At 45.9% G+C, this 13,288-nt stretch overlaps 1 long non-coding RNA gene across 1 annotated transcript; it reads right to left on the minus strand.

The window, feature by feature from the left end:
* Positions 1 to 873: 873 nt before the first annotated feature.
* On the minus strand, positions 874 to 7,986 carry LOC144388899 (uncharacterized). Its single transcript, XR_013453156.1, has 2 exons — positions 7,299 to 7,986; positions 874 to 6,158 (listed from the first exon to the last, which is right to left on the minus strand). It is a non-coding gene; the product is annotated as an uncharacterized LOC144388899 (long non-coding RNA).
* Between the last annotated feature and the right edge of the window lie 5,302 nt (positions 7,987 to 13,288).

Below are 13,288 nucleotides of genomic sequence, written 5' to 3' on the forward strand. Positions count from 1 at the left end.
TCATTATATCAATCATATTTACGTTACATACTAATAAATGCAGGGATAAAAGCTGTTTTTGTGAGAATGTTATTTCTCATTGTTTTAGCAAGCTACTGTGAAACCAAAACCATTTAGAACACCAGGAATGCACACAGACAGTGTGTCACTATGTCACTATGCGTACGTGTCGAGGTCGTAAGTGTTCAGCTCGTCAAGGGAGTCCGAGTCACTGTTGGGGTTATTGTCAGAGTCATTCCATGATAAGAGAGAACCACTCTTTAGATAGCTGATTACAAAATCTAAAAAACCGTAGTGACACAAACGACTACTGTGTCTATGTGGAGGGGTCCTGGCCGTGTTCTTCTTCTTGTGTTGGTCCGCAGGTACACGTTGGGATGTGGAGTCTGCCAACCTTCTTTCTTGTGAGGCACCCGCGTTGTAGACAGTCAACACAGATCACAATGCACTGTGTGTCTGTCGGTCAACTGCCCGTCCGTGGTCACTGGATCGGTGGTGTCGGTTGATTGACACTTGTTGTGGAGGTAGGGTCGCCTGAGCCCACTGCTGGTACTGGATCTGGAACCTTCTTGCAATGGGATGCGTGGACCCAAGTTGCTCTTTCAGCTACCTTGACCGCTGTTTGGGTGACCAGGAGAATCTGGAATGGACCCTGCCACCGTTTAGCTTTCCAACTTTTCCTCCTGAAGTCCTTTACCACCACGAAGTCACCTGGTTGCAGTCGGTGTAGTGGACCCGTTGCTTCTCTTGGAAGTGCAGCTACAACCTGTTTTCTTACATCAGACAAAGTGGAAGACAGTCAAATGCAATAGGTTAACATGTCATTCTCGCACATTGTGGTGGAAGGGAGTGGTGTTCCTGGAGCTTCCACACCTATATGGGGAGGAACTGCGAAAAGGATTTCAAATGGGCTTAGGTTGCTGCGTGTTCGTTTCCTCATCCGCATGTACATCAGAACCAAGGGCAGTGCTTTTGTCCACGGTAGACCTGTGTCTGTGCAACATTTGGCCAGTTTTGTTTTCAATGTTCCATTTTCTCTCTCTACCGCTCCCCCACTAGCTGGGTGGTATGCGCAGTGTGTTTTTAAGTCAATACCCAGGTATGCACTTAAGTCTGTGATTGCTTGGTTGACAAAATGTGAACCATTGTCGCTAGAAATTTTGCTTGGGATTCCCCAGCGGGGAATGATCTCTGAAATCAAGGCTTTAGCCACTGTGGAGGCTGTCTGCTTACTGGAGGGAAACACCTCAACCCATTTGGACCACATGTCTACCATTACAAGACAGTGTTTCTTACCTTCCGATGGGGAGAGTTCCACAAAATCCATCATTACATGTTCAAATGGTCTTGCAGGCGGTGGATGTGCTGCATGATGTGACACCTGTACTGAACGACCTACATTGTGAGTTGCACATGTTATGCATGCTTGGCAGAACCTTTGTGCGTAAGCTGCAAAACCTTTTGTGAACCATGTTGCATCAATGATACTTAACATTCCCCCTTTTGACACATGGTCTAACCCATGAGTCAATTTCGCATAGTGAGGGAAGAAATGTTTAGGTAAGCATGGATTACCATTCGGACCATACCAGATGCCGTCTATGAATTTGGAGCCTGAGGAGGACCAAAAACGTCTCTCATCTGAAGTAGAGAGGGACTGCACGGCTGCAAGAGAGGAGGGAAGAGAACACATGGCAGGAACTGGGCGTGATGGTTTGGGAAGAGGACGTCTAGCAGCCGCTTTTGCAGCTAAGTCTGCTCGCTCATTCCCCTTTGCGATGTCGCCTGTGCCGGATGTGTGCGCTGCACATTTACAAACGGCAATAGCTGTGGGCAACAAAATGGCATCCAATAGTTCTGCTATCAGAGTGTGGTGTAACACTGGTTTGCCATCCGATTTGAGAAAATTTCTGTGTCTCCAGAGCGCGCTGAAATCATGAACCACGCCAAAAGCGTATCTGGAATCAGTGTGAATGGTTGCCGTTTTATCCTTAGCTAGTTTACAAGCTTCTGTCAGCGCGATTAATTCTGCTGCTTGGGCTGAGAGGTGACATGGAAGAGGGCCGGAACACAGAACAGTTGAGTCTGAAACAACAGAGAAACCCACAAGATTAGAACCAGTCAGGGGATCCCGTGAAGCAGATCCGTCAACATACATTACCACGTCACTGTTGAGCAGAGGTGTGTCTGCGAGGTCTGGTCGAGGTGTGCACTGAGCTTCCAGCTCAGCCAAACAATTATGCTCCTCTCCATCCTCCGGAGTGGGGGGAAGAGATGCAGGATTGAGGACATTGCAGCGTTTTACTGTAACATTCGGCATGTCTAGGAGACATGTGTGATATCGAAGGTAACGCGCTGCAGATAAATGAGACGACTTCTGTTCGAGAAGAATCAGTGAAACCGAATGTGGAACCAATAATGTTAGCGTAGCATAGCCTACAATGTCACGAGAGGCTGTAAGAGCCTTTTCAGCAGCTGCCACAGCTCGAAGGCACTGTGGTAAGCCTGCTGCTACCGGATCGAGTTTTGCAGAGAAATAAGCTACTGGTCGTAGTTTATCGCCATGGGATTGTAGGAGCACTGATGTCATACATCCAGAACGTTCATCCACGGTTTGTGTGAACGGTTTGTGAGGATCAGGAAGACCCAAAGTCGGAGGAACTTGTAACGTGCATTTCATGTCCGTGAAAGCTTGAGAGGCTGCAGGGAGCCACTGAATTTTATCATGCGCGCTGAGATTTTTTCCATGTATCAATGCGGACAGAGGTTGCTCGAGTTGGGAGTAATTTGGAATAAATGACCTACAGTAGGAACACATTCCCAAAAATGACATCATCTGTTTCTTGGTCTGTGGTTTTGGAAGTGTTACGATTGAGGCGATGCGTTTTGGTGATAGTGTCTTCCCTTCACCGGAAATGTTATGGCCTAGGAAATTAACGTTTTGTGAAACAAACTGTAGTTTGGATAGGCTGGCCTTGTGTCCTTCCGCTGCTAAGTGTTGAAGCAATTTGAGTGTGTCCTGTTCACACTGCTTTTGTGTTGGAGCTGCAATTAAACAGTCATCAACATACTGCAAAAGCGCTGTTCCTGGAGACAAAGTGAGGCTCTCCAAACTTTCCCTGAGTGCCTCGTTGTAGATTGTAGGTGATTCTGTGTAGCCCTGACACAAGCGTGTGAAAGTGTAAGGCTTGCCATTGAAATTAAACGCAAACCAAAACTGACTGTCAATGTCCACCGGGACACTGAAAAAAGCATTTGCGAGGTCAACCACGGAAAACCATCGAGCATCAGGTGGAACCTGTGCCATAATGGTGTAAGAGTTGGGAACATTTGGGGCTCGTGCGTGGACGGCTGCATTAACTGCTTTTAGGTCCTGCACGAAGCGCCACTCAGTTGGTTTGCCTGCATCTCTGATCTTTTTAACTGGAAAAATAGGTGTTCTTACCGGCGAGTCAGGACATGGAACAATGACTCCGGCCTTTAAGAGGGAGTTGAACACCGGTGTTATACCGTCAATGGCCTCTTGGCGCAGTGGGTATTGATGTTTGTGGGGACGGAAGTCTGATCGAGGAGTGATGACCACAGGTTGACATTTTTTGATGAGTCCCACGTCATATTTATGCGCTGCCCACAAGGTGTCTGGAACAGAACTGAGGGCAGGAGAAATAGAGGAGACATTAGTCAAAAATGTATCAGTGGGTGTGTCAGAAAATATGTTATTTTCATCCATGACATAAACAGATCTGAGAGCAGGTGTGCAAAATGCGAATGGCTGTTTAAAGAAGCCTGTCGACGGAGAGCGCATCACAAGTGGATCTGGTGTAGCCTCCCAATCTGCCAATGCCTCGCACGCTGCGACAAAAGGTCCCAAATCTCTCCATTGGTCTGTTGCTGCTTTAGACAAGGAGATGTGTGGGAAAGAAGAGTCCACATCAAAGAGGTGCTGCTGAGAGGGGGTGAGAGAAACGGACACAGTACATTTAAGTGTGGACCAAAACAATGTCATACATGCAATTTGATCATTCAGATCCTGTAGAAATAATGCATCATATTGCTTATCTGGCTCATGTGACACATGAGCTGTGCAGTGGAGATATGAAGCATCCATGCACTCTGCCTCAGGCTGGACGCGTGATGCTGCCAGGTGGGACAGTTCTGATTGTGAGTCAACCGGAAGCCACCACTGGTACACAAACATTGGATCACTTATAACTGTATTTGCCATCTGGTCAATGGCTCTGCATCTCACCACTTGCAACCCTGTAGGAGTGGAGATGAGGCTAATGCCGAAAGAACACATGAGGTCTCTGCCCATTAGATTAATGGGACAGCAAGAGGACAGCAAAAAGGAATGTTTTACTGTGATGTCTGGTTCAGGGTCAGTTGAGTCAGTGTGTGTACTGGTCATAGGTGCCGTAAATCTCTCTACAATAGTCATCCCTGAAGCTCCTTGTGAGAAAACCTGTTTTCCACTAAGTTTCTGACCTGGAAAATACTTTTGTTGTATTACAGAATGTGTAGCCCCCGAATCAACCAAAAACGATAAAAGTTTCCCTTGAATTTGCACCATAGTGGTGGGCATATTTTCAAATGATTTTCCTGAAAACTTTGCATATGTGTGTTTAAGTGAAAGCTTTTGTTGTGTTCTCAATTGCTCTGTGATGTCCACGAGAGCTTGTTGTTGCTCCAGTGTGTGTGTGTGAGTGTGAGTGTGCGTGCAGGGAGTTAGTGCAGAAAGCGTTTCTTCATTGCAGGCTGCGGTGTGTGTGTGTGTTTTACTTCCCTTATGTGAGGCCTCAGCATGGTTGCCGTCTCCCCCTCACATGCAGCCTCCTCCCCCTCCGCCTCACGTCAATCGGATTGTGCGTTGCCACCCCTTCCTCGTCTGGCCAGTCCACGCCCCCATCCTCTACGAGGTGCATTTTGTGGACATTCTCTGTGCCAATGTCCCTGTTCGCCACAGCGGAAACACGTATCATAGTCATTGGGTGGAGACAGCTGTGATCCCTCCTGGTTCCGGAGGAGCGTCCCCTCGTCATATCCCGACCACGCCCCCTGAATCCGCCCCGTTGGTTGGGATCCCGTGGGCGGTCGTTTCTGGCAAGTTGAGTGACAGCTTGGAGCATAGTCAGTTGGGCGAGTTCAATCTGACGTGAGCGCCTTTTCCCCTCGTGGTCAGTTCTCTCTATGTCCATGGATTGCGCATGCGCAGCATGTTTCTTTACATCCGCGAGTCGCGAGTCTTCCATTCCAGCCACAGAACGCTGCACATTCATTTTTATGTCGGGTAATAGTCCATTCATGAAAGCATTCTTCAGGTGTGATTCCCACGTCCCCAGAGCGTCTCCTAACACGGCGGGTTGTGGAATGCCACTGTTAAGATTAAACACTGTGAGAAGTCTTTGGTAGTAATCATGGACGGACTCACCCGCTGCCTGCTTGGTATTGTTGATGGGAGTCATATCCACTTTGTCAGGGAACAATGTCTTTATGCCGTCGCTCAAAGCCGTGAGTGCGTCTCTGTATGGCTTATTTTGATTTGAACTCCATTCAACGTCGGCCGCACTGGTGTCTCCTGCAACCAGCTGGTTGAGCTTCTGGTAGTGAGTCGGACCCACGTGACTCATTAGAACACGTCAAATTTCAGCAAAGTTGGGCAGGAATTGCTTACAGAAGTCCATGAATGCTTCAGCAAACAGTCTTCCCGAGTGCTGTATCGGCGGGAGATGAGCCATTGCAGCTCTAATGTCCGTATCAGTCCAAGGAAAACAAGTATGGGACCTGAGTGTCCTGGTACTTGAATCATTGGGGTTTGGAGCACAGATTTTGCATCCGGGGGAACTCCCTCTGGGTCGAAAGAGGGGGAAAAAACATCTGATGTAGATGGTTGCTCTGCAATCAGTTTGTTGATGGCAGAAGTGTCCCCTCCGGTTGCTCCTGGAGAGCGAGAGCGAGTGGGGAGAGCAGCCTGTCTCTTTTCCTCCTCTTCGCCGAGGAGTCGTTCCTGTGCTGCTTTCACTGCCGCTTCCTTTTCCTCCCTCTGCCGGGTGTAGTGAACTTTGATATGTGCTCCTGCAGACGGAGGTTGCTGGTTCGCAGATGAAGCAGGGTACGGTGGTGGGCATGTGTTGAGGAGAGGGCCGCCAGCCCCTGTGAGACTCGGATACAAGGGAGAAGCACATCGGTCATTTTGTTCAATAACATTTGGATCTGGTTTTTCAACCAATGTGGTTTTTGCGCATGTCAATTCTTTAGCCATTTGTTTCCTTTCTCTACATTCACATTCATCCTCCCACCATTTTAACCATTTACTTTGTTTCTCAATGTTCTCCAAGTCTTTGCCTTTTATCACCCTCTGAGATTTTATACCCTTCTCTTTTCCCTCTAAGCCTGTTCGTAACATGTTCAGTTTTATTCTACTGAAAGAACCATTTGCAGGGAACCCAAAATCTTTTGACCACTCGGGCAAAAACTCTAGAGATTGATCTCCATATTTCCTTCTCATCAGATCCACAATGGGTCCCTCCGGAGAACCCATTTCCTTTTTACCTTTACCGTGTACACCACCCATCTTTCAGGCGTGGTGAAGTATACTTTTTATTACTTAAAATATAGTCGTCACTATAAGTCTTGATTTTCTTTTACGTAGGAAAAATACAAGTTAAAACCCAACCAGAACTATTGGTTAATAAATATAGGTCAAGGGCGCAAATATCTGTTCTCAGATTACTGTCCGAAAATCCCGATATTGTTCCTGTCTTCCTGTTAGGTCAAGGGCTGAGATTTTGCGATTTCAGTGAACTCTCAAAATCCCTCCTATCTTCCCCTTCGGTCAAGGGTCACAATTGTCAATTGCCCCTGTCTTCCCCTTTGGTCAAGGGTCACAATTATGCGTTTTCAGAGTGTTAGTCTGAATACAATCGTAATACGCAAATTGCTCCCTGTCTTCCCCCTTTTGGTCAAGGGTCACAATTATGCGATTTTCAGATAGTTAGTCTGAATACAATCGTAAATGCGCACATTGCTCCCTGTCTTCCTCAGTAAAAAGTTGGATGCTGATGAACCGGAAATACTGTACAATTACTCTTTTTATACACATTTTTCAAATAACCGGATAAAAAGACAAGTTATCATCATTAGAAGCCCAATCAAATAACCGAAATTTGGATTTTCTAAGAAGAGAGAGAAAAAATAATTTAAAAAAAATCCCAAAGTACTAAATACCCGTCTTTGTAATCTGTTATCACCCGTTATAATTCAGGAAGCCCCGTTTGAAAATCAGAATATCAACTTCTTACCCGATTCGTGTGAAAATCTTCCTCATCGGATCGTGTTGAAGCCAATCAGGTCTCTTTTGTTCGCCGGTCCCCTCTCTCTGAGTGTGATGAGGTATAGGGCAGAATCACGTTTGGTGGATCCTGAAGGGGTCCCTTCCCGGACGTCCTCGGAGTCCCGACGGAGCTTCAAACGATCCCACTTCTGACACCAAATTGTGGTGGAAGATTTTGCACAGACAATCGTTAAGTAAGAATCAAAGGCTCTGAGTCAAGTATGTCTTTTCTCCGTTTATTTCCTTGCAAGGGAAAAAGGGTCACAACAGCTACGTGGTCAGTAGACTGTCAAGAACCTCCTTTTTCCTCCCAACACCTCGAGGCAGTTCTTATACCTAAACTTAGATATCGGTGGCGTCAACAGAAACCGTTAACCATCTTGTTGAGTCTCTACCGCCAGGGTACTGGGAACACCTTGTCCATGTGAGACACATCAGTTCTTTGACCGTATCCTTGCTCTCCCAACATGCTTAAACAAAGGTGGTCATAGACATAACAAACACTTTGTTCAGTCTCTACAGCTACGCCGCTGGAAACATCTAATCCAAGTGGGAGACATCAGTTCGTATGTCAGGGCCTTTGTGACCTAAGCACTTGCAACTAATAAACTGGTTATACAAATGAAGCATTTAAAAGGGTCACATATCATTTTCCCATTACACCGCGCCGCAGACTGAGCTCGCTGAAGCTGCATCTTCACACGACTCCACCGCGCTCGCAGTCTGTGCACGACGCTGACCGAGAGGCCGCACAGACAGCCTCACGGTGGCCCAGAGCCACGCGGTAAAACTGTAAAACAGTCAACACAATCAGGGTGGAAATGAGTGTGAGTGTGCGCGTTGTGAGTCGGCTGCTGTCTGTGCCGCGCGGGAGCTGCTCCTTCAGCGCTCTGCCCGGGCGTTTCCGAGTAGTCGCCCAGGATATGAACCATTGCATCCAGCGTGTGCGCGCGTGTGTGTGTGTGTGTGTGTGTGTGTGTGTGTGTGTGTTTTGGTGGTGTACCTGCTAGAATGGCTTCCCTCGAAGGAAGTGACGCGTTAGATGGAAAGTGTGTGTGACCGTAGAGGGAATTTGTGGCTCCTGTGTGCGGCCGTGTGCGCTTGTTGGTTTTTTTCTGCAGGGTGTCAGTTACTGAGAACCAAACCTCAGTAACCGAATCACAGTGAAAGTTATAGCAAACAGAACAGGACATTGTCGCCCACGGCCGGGGAGAGATTGGACACACTCGGGCCCACAGAACCTTTCCGCAGAATCAGATATGTTGGGGTCAATAAGAGTTCTGCAGAGAAGACATTTTTGTTGTTTGTTTAAGTTATTGACGCCTAACTTTTTGTTTTAATCCCAACAATTTTATTAGATTTTGGCTAATTGTCAAAGATAATATCCTCGGAAAACACAGTCCCTGATTGAGCAACATCATCTTTACAAATGAAAACCGTGTTTAGGATTTTTTGACCTAAATAAAATGGCCAGAGGTAAAATATAATGTTAAAAAAAAGGGAATTACAGCATGGTCATATGAGTTTGTATCACTGCTTTACAGTCAGCGGAAGACAGATGGAATGTTTAGGTTTTAAGAGTTATTCCTGCAGCATTCTTGGCACACGTTGTTGAAATATATTTTTACTTACTTCATACTTTGTGGGTGTTGAAAACGAGAGCCAAATATGCAAAAAAATGCAAGAACAAAGGAAAAATATCCCTGTAGTTAATCTTAAAGCAAAGGGAGAGAAAGAGTTAAGGAAGCCAGAGAATCTGGACGCGATGGGAAAAATGCAGGTAGTAGGAACTCGGTCCAAGATTCCTCAAATGCTGTCAATGGCGTGGAGCGTGTAGGAACTAGAACGCCGAAGCAAGGCTCCATTTCATCACACATCATCCCAGTTAAGGTCGCTGGTTGCAGGTGAAAAAGTCAGCCGGGATTCTACGGCGACACGTTAAACCCTAAATGACTGCTCGTCCTGAGCCATGGGAAAGCAAACGGCAGCGTGTTGGCTCACACACGCGCACAAACACGCACACAGAATTCCGTCACCAGGGATGACCACGTCGTCGGGTAAAGGAATTGTGAGCCATCCAATAATTCACCAACCGTGACTTGTTTCTACAAAAAAAACCAAGGGTTGAACTTGAAATCAGGACAACCAGCTCAATGAAAAGAATTACGTGTGTGTGTGTGCGTTATGACGTAGTTCAGGACATTAAGGGATTAAATTAAGGATAGATTAAAGTGTAAGGATTAGGGTAACAGAGGTTATGCTTCTAAAAAATATATGTTTGCCAACACAATGTCCCCACAAAGGGGTCACTGCGCTCCATGTAGCGCGTAAATGGCGACCTGTTGGATCTGACACAGTGATGATGTCATGCGTCTGTGGCAACGAGTGTTTTAAAAGTGATGGCCCCAAAATTGTGACAGCCTCAACCATCGTTGCCGTTGACCTTTCACCCAAAGCCATTCTGATGATTTTTATATCACGGTCACCTATTTGAACTACAACACACGTTAGGAGCGAATGGAGGTAAATGTTCAATGACATCATGTTGCAGAATATCAACTGAAAAATCAAACTCGCCTCGCACAACTTCAAACGGGATAATTGAACTGAGAGCAAACAGATGTTTTTTGCTAGAATCAAACAATAAAATATCCGTTGCTCAACACGCTCCAACATGTGTGAAATTCCGCACATAATTCCGCATTAGCGCTCTCAGCGTGACGCCGGCTGCAGCCCGGGACGCGTTGTCCTGGTGCGGTCAGGACTGCGAGGTTGAGGAGGACACTGAGGACCTTTAGGTGCTTTCACTCTTCACCCTTTGCCTGCTCTCGCCTCCTCCGTCTCCGTCCAAACCGCCTTTCTTCTCTCTCATTGACTTTTGTGAGACAATAGGATCCAGCTGTGGGGCGTAAAACGCGCTGGGACGTCACTGAGGAGGCAGCGCGGCCCCGCAAATGGCTTCAATTAGCCTGTCACGTGCTGATAAAGGACAGCTAGCCGAGGGCACACACGCTTAGCACGTAAATGCTAAGAAAAGGCACCGCTTCCCGGGTTGCGCATACAGACAGAAACACAGATTTTTAATTGCATGTTAACCTGCATTTCGTTGTCTCAGGTCCTGTGTTCTATTAAGTGGAATCTGAATCTAAAACTGATGCAGTTGCAGATATTTATGCATGAAATCACGGTGACGGTGCCAAAGTGTGTCGTGTCAGTGGGACGTCCCGCTTACTGTTTTCACTCCCGTAACACTCAAAGAGACTAAGACACACTCGACATCCACGTGCATGTTGTCTGCAGTCTGGAACACGCGACGCTGACAGATTTCGCTGACTAAACACTCAGGGCTCCAAATCCATCTCAATCATCCCTCGGAAAACACACACGTGTCCTCATCTTCCACACGTGGGACGTCTGTGCCTGAACTCACGAGAGAGCAGTTTAGTTCCAGATTTTTTTTTGTTTTCAAAGAACAATTTTGCTGCTTGACCGTCTAGTTGATACCAACCTTCGGGTGTGGGAGAGCGGTGAAAATGTGGAATCGCGGGAATGATTACTCTAAAGCAATGTTATTTTTGATCCTAGGGATTCATTAGGATTCCACATCCCTCCCTCTGGTTTCTCTGTCGTCTGATTGGGGGGGTGCACATTGAATTTATCCACCACAGGGCTGCGTGAGACTTTATTACAATACAATTCATTATGATCCATCAGTAATAAATGATGGTCAAATACAAAAGAAGTCCCTCCTGTTTGAATTTTTTTTTCGGGAAGCAGATATCCAAGTTTTGCCCTGTACTGTATTTGCAGGGAGTAGGGGGTATCCTGCTGTCTAATGTCATGACTGACGACATCAGCGGGGGTTTCGCCGACAGTGCTGCAATGTGCTTGGTAGAGCTTCCTGTAATTAATGAATGATTTTACAGTTTGTGGTCCAAAGTGCATCACCGATTCGGTCAAAATGGCCACATGAATGGGAAATTGTGGCCAACCTGCACTTCCTGCAACAAATTAGAATTACTTTTAGCATCTACTATACGTGAAGCGAGTTACACTTTTGCACTCCATGTGGAGGGCGACACGTTGTCAAAAGTGAGAGAAGTGTCGCTCCACTCACTTTTCATTTGTTTCATTGTTCTTTTTCAGATGCAGTGAGATAAATAAAGGGCCTTCGGATTCAGCACACGTCCCCCTGGATTGACCTGCACATCTGCAGATGGAGAAGGTTTAACCTCACCTGACAGTCAGGAGCGGACGAACAGTTACACTCGACAGCGAGACGGAGGCGTCGTGATGTTGTAGCTCTCTCTCTCACTCACCCATGCACCTTTCCTCTCTCGGGCCCCGGCTTGCCCGTTGTTGTGTTGCTTGGCGAGAGCCGGTGCGCAGATAGACTGATTGCAAAACCCAGCTATGATAAACATCGCTAATGAACTGCGAGGGGTGCAGAGTGCAGGGGAAAGCGGAGGAAGGACAGTGTGACATTCATTCCATCGTCGGGTCTCGCAGCGTTTCACAAATACATCCCTGCTACTCTGGCGCTGATTAATTTTAGCTGATTACTGATTCAGAAAACCGAGCGTATTTTTTTTTCTGGTGCACAGATAGACGTTTCATGCGTCCAGGTCGGACTAAATGTAGGAATGCGATAATTTGCACTTGCTCAGTAATAAGAAGGCCCTTTTTGTGGGAGTTTTGGCTGCATGTGCACTATTATCAATGAGTTAGTCTATGTAAGCTCATATAAAAACAACCTTTGTACAGCCACCAGTTAATTATTAGTTTAGCTAACTTGCTAATAAAGGAAATGATGCACCGTCAAAGTTGCAGGAGTCATTTTCATTATTGGTAGACTCCAACGGTCTGCAAGACAACATTGAATTGGCAAGTTTAAAATTCTGTGTTGAGCACCACTGAAGGCCGGAGCAAAAGATTATTAGAAAACTGAAACCGATTTGCGGCAGAGAAATTTACAACTGAAGTAAGGAATGTAGTTGCAGTGACGTCACCCGTAATGAAGTGCAGTTACACGCTACCACAGCTGACTGAACTGTCAATCACAGGAAGCCTGCCACAAACAATGGACCATCATTTATTAAATGAAAATCATTCTGTATTGTAGAAGATTGAGACCATAAACATGTTTACAATGTTAACTGAGGGAATAAATGTAGTTCATCTAATGGAATCAGACATATCTTTGATACTGGAGAAGTAACCTCTGCTGGTAAATAGAGAGACTGAAACATTTGAAGATGCCTGTGAATTGGCTTCGCTCAGCAGAACCCTTGGTTGGTTTGCACCTTATAAAATAGGTACACTAACTTGGAAGGACAGCAGCACTACTTCAGACAACATTTGCAACGTTAAAGATTTTAGATCATATTGAATCATCTGCACAGGCCGAGAATTACCATTGCAACCTACTTAACATTAGCATTTGTTGGTTAAAAAGTGGCACTAATATTATTACATAAGAGATGATAATATTAGTTGAGTGTGAATCGGCATCTGAATGGAACCTGCATTGGCCATTCTAAGGAAACCCATTCGTACTACAGCAAGGTGTCTATGTGAATATCATATACCCATATATAGGCTTATAACGTAATGCTATGAGAAATTAACATAACAAAAATTCCACCAACTCACAAATGAATCTGTTAAGTTACTGTTTATGCTGGAGGAGTTAACACACTGGTGATCGGATGTCTAAGTCAACATTTTTGTAAAGAAACTATGTTTTCTAGATGTTCTCCTTTTGATATGCTCAAAAGCAAATGGAAAAATTCTTGACAGCTCGGGGATGTGGAATTTCAGCCCTAGATGTCAGACAGCACAAATCCTTTGTTTTTCCTTAAAACCCTTAATTTAACCAGGAGTGAAATCGTAAGGAAGGCCACTTCCTAGAACCAACGTATGTGGAAGGAATGACAGAGTTTTGGGGCATTTTTGGGC

The sequence above is a fragment of the Gasterosteus aculeatus genome, chromosome 17 (genome assembly GCF_964276395.1).
Source record: "Gasterosteus aculeatus chromosome 17, fGasAcu3.hap1.1, whole genome shotgun sequence".
NCBI lineage: Eukaryota > Metazoa > Chordata > Actinopteri > Perciformes > Gasterosteidae > Gasterosteus > Gasterosteus aculeatus.